This window comes from Dreissena polymorpha, chromosome 14 (genome assembly GCF_020536995.1).
Source record: "Dreissena polymorpha isolate Duluth1 chromosome 14, UMN_Dpol_1.0, whole genome shotgun sequence".
Lineage (NCBI taxonomy): Eukaryota > Metazoa > Mollusca > Bivalvia > Myida > Dreissenidae > Dreissena > Dreissena polymorpha.
The window spans coordinates 65872769-65877452 of NC_068368.1; positions in this window are offsets into that span (position 1 = coordinate 65872769).

The following is a 4684-nucleotide window of genomic DNA, read 5'->3' on the forward strand; positions in this document are numbered from 1 at the left end:
TCTATTCGGACCCAAACCTAGTAGTTTCTATACACATTTCAGGAACTGGTTTCACGCACATTTATTCAGATGAAATCATTGCGCTTAATGTGTTAATGTAAAAAAATGTACGAACTGAGTTACTAAGGTCGTTGCTTTGAACATATTTTTAAAGAGAACCAACGGTGAACGTTGTCGTACTGATGTATTGAACAAATAAGGGGATCTCATTCGAATGTTTATATTTGTGTACGGAAAGAAAGTTGTTTCCCATTTTCTACCTAAAATTTCTGGTTAGAATGGGACCAAATTTTATTGGATACTAATATAACTTGAGTATAGTCTTACTATAATGACAACTATCAACGAGTGTAGCAGAGATCAATGGGTGTCTATAACAAGTCACAATATTTCAGCATGTAGACTTGCCAATTAATTTTAGATAGATAATGACTGTAAATGTGATTTAGATGAGTAAAGGGATGAATAACTATATCAACTTACACTCATTTTTTTCTCAGAGAAATGAATGTTTAACCAGGAAAACAAGTGCGCCCAGTGGGGAGAAATTTTGAAAACAAGAGATGTGTTTGTCAGAAACACAATGCCCCCTATTTCGCCGCTTTGAAGCCATAAATTTGACCTTTGACCTTGAAGTATGACCTTGACCTTTCACCACTCAAAATGTGCAGCTCTATGAGATACACATGCATGCCAAATATCAAGTTGCTATCTTCAATATTGCAAAAGTTATGAAGAAGGTTAAAGTATTGGTTAAAGTTTTTGAATTTGTTTTTTTTACCTTTGACCTTAAAGGGTGACCTTGACCTTGACCTTTCACCACTCAAAATATGCAGCTCCATGAGATACACATGCATGCCAAATATCAAGTTGCTGTCTTGAATATTGCAAAAGTTATGACTAAGGTTAAAGTTTTGGTTCAAGTTTTGGGACACACACACACACATACAATGACAGACAGGCCAAAAACAATATAACCGATCTTTCGATTCGGGGGCATAACAATGTTTGATTTGTTTGCTTGTTACTACATATAATTCGGTTTTGAAATTATAGCAAATTCTAGAAATAATCTTCAGTATCATAGCTGCAAGTGACTGCCAAAAATGTTTCTTTTTTTTCATTTACATAGTAATAGTGCTATAATATGAAGTTAACCAGGGTGACTTTTTGCCGATCGTTAACAACTTTACAGATCTTAAAATTGTTTTGTCTTTTGAACATCTGTTTATATTGTGTTTTGTATGGTCCTATTAAGATATTCTTTCAAAATACGTATCCAGTTATACTTTCAAAATACGTATCCAGTTATACTTTCAAAATACGTATCCAGTTATTTTAGATCGTAACTATTCTGTAAAGTAAATTTGTATGATTTGTTACATGAAACAATAGTTTTCATATATAATAATGAGACTGATTGAGCATATTTTTGTATAAAGTGAGTTAGCGTTAAAATATTATTTTTATACATGTATAGGATCGCGTACATACACTTATCAGTTGGTATACAATATACTACTGTCATGAAAATGCGTTTCACATAAACGTCTGTTCGTGCTTATATTGATCGTGTGACTTTGATGTAAGAAAAAATATACATCTTAAATGATTAAAATCAAGTACAACCAAAACATAATTATAATACCGGTAGCCATACCTGTTCTTCACTGAAATGACATCCCGTATTATAAGATTACTTTGGCAGTTTTGAAAATGAAGTTACACAACTGTTCCCTCGTCGTAGTACACTCAGGCCGCATTCAGTAAAATTCAAAAACATTCATTTATCAAAGCGAGTCACTTTAAAGTTTCTAAAGTCTTTAGTTAAACAATTAAATCGTACGCCTTTTCAATTATCATTTATAAATATACATGAACGTTCGCTTACAGCGTCTGGACGATTTAACTCCATGTTCACTCATTTGTCTACTTTATTCTGGATACACAACACTTTAAATGTCTTGATATTGACATTTTAATGAGTGTCGCCATTTTGAATGTATTGATCATATGACTTGAAATCACGTGATTTGGGACGGACTACTTATGCCGATCACAGAAGTGTGTTACCGTCGTCCAAGAGGTAGGCATATGGGGTTACAAGGCAACCCCAAAATTTGAGCCTAAACCAATTATCAGAAAATAAACTAGATTCTATATTTCAAAACGTATTACAAAGCGAAAAAGAGACTACAAAATTCAAATGTATGTCTCATTTGCTTGATTTAACTATGACTCTATAAAAGATTGTATTGATCGTAAATATGTCCCAATGCAGTTACTTAACATTCTGCAGATGACCATTAACAACTAAGAGTTTCGAAAACACAAACTTCTACATATAAAACTTGTAATAGCTACTTCAGTATGGGTAATAATACTCTAGACACTGTCACATCAACAGAAAATATTCGATTCCTTCTGAGCATGCGATATGCTATGAATCAATAGAGTCACAAGTACAATATGGTACATACCCATGTGTAAGAAGTTGAAAGTTGTGATGTATAGCAATGTCACGAGAATAGACTTTTGAACAATGACATCATTGATATATTTCGGAATTAAGTTGTTGGTGCGTATTAAAATGATATTGTTTAAGACGACGTCTATGCCATTTCGTTTAACTCTTACATAACGTTACCTCTTTTTGGTGATGCGTTTATAAACGAGCCGATGATATTTCCGTGGTTGCGCTTATGACCGAAAGGTTTTTAATATGTTGCCAAAAATCTTGAAAGTGATTTGATTTAAAAAAATGTTCTCCTTTATTAAAAAATCGGACAATGCAGTTCGATTTAATTGATAGTAATTCCTTCAAAAATGTACGAAAGCATTAAAATACTCTAAATTCGGAAAAACTGAGCTAACTAAGTTATGATTTGGCGCAATTTTGAACCAAAGGATCTATGATTTTGTGTAAAGAAATAATTACCATCCGATTATTTCACTACTGACATTAAACTGTTGCTTTCCAAACATTCATGTTGCAGCATAAACATCAAAAAAAAAATAATAATAATAAATAAATGAATAAATATAAATATATATATATATATATATATATATATATATATATATATATATAAATATATATATATATATATATATATATATATATATATATATATATATATATATATATATATATATATATATATATATATATACATAAATTTTCAAAGAGGTGGAGAAAAAGCAAATGACGGGAGGCTAAAAACTGAAATGTTCGGTATATGATTCGAGAGTCGTATCAAAATGATATCACCTATGGAATTTAATTTGGTACATACTTTATACTTTATACCTTTATACTTTACAAAAGGTCGAAAATTCTGAAAGAGTAGCTGGTACAGAACAGATAAAACAATTTCGACAAAGACTTTAAGCCAATTTCTTTTAATACAGACCGATCTTAAAGCATATGTCTCTTTCTTGCCAATGTTTATGGAAGTATCCATACAATAAAAACAATAAGCTTGTTTTTGTTCGAAATAATATTGAAGACTCTCAGCGCCGATCTAACATTATGTAAAGCTCTGGGATGTCCTTGCACCGTTGTTTCAGACCCATCGACATCTGAGTCAAATTTAGAATCACAGCTGAAATGTTCATTGATGATATATTTTTAACTTATTTATGCCTAGCGTCTAGAAAAATATGCGTTGGAAAACAGCGTAGACCCAGATGAAACGCCGCATGATGCGGCGTCTCGTCAGGGTCTGCGCTGTTTGCTTTAAGCAATTTCTGTAAGAAATATTCTAAATATAGAAATAAATATACTAGACATCCCTTATTTTGGAAATAAATTGATCCAATGTAGAAGGATGGCAGAGTCCACTAGGCATAAATGGGTTAACTGAAACATTTTGCAAGTTTAGTGATTATATGTTGCTGGTGAAAGGAGACTTGAGAACCCGGATTGAAACAGCAGGTTTCCTCTATAGTCAATAAAAGATCCAGGTTTGTCCCGTAGAATGTATATTTCCTGTATATTGCAAAATTCCACGTAATTTTAGAAACAAAACATGGTCGATGACCATATAGAAGAATCTCGGTGCACTCGATAAAATGAACATTAAAAGATAAGACAACCTGGATGAAAACACCAACAACTGCGCTAATCGATTAGCCGCCCAAAAGAAGTTTTCAAAAACATTTAAAACACTTGATGCAAGATGAAAAATAATTAACAATCACATTAGATTTCTTCAAATTAAAAAAATAAGAAAATACCTAAAGCACTTTATTTGAAAGAAATGGTGTTTTAAAAGGGCCAGTACAAGACATAATAATAATGAATGCTAATTAAATATACACATCATAATACAATTCAAGACAATATGGTGATAAGGAATAGCAATTTCATCTTTCGTTAACTTACATGGTGTTTAACAATAATTTAATATTAAAGAACCGAAATGAAACAATCTAAAATTTTGGACCATATATAATTTTTGTTTTATCATGCTTAATATGACGTATGTGGTTTGCACATGTTTTTTAATTATCTTTCCAAAAAATGCTGCATTTTACAATTAGATTACATATCAAAGAAATGTACAGAATGCGATTTTTAAATCTGAAAATATGGTCCAACAACGCCTGCTTGCAAATATTGGGGAAGGTTGTCGCAAATCAAACGTGCAATCTTATCTAATTGAGAATCGTAACAACTGCT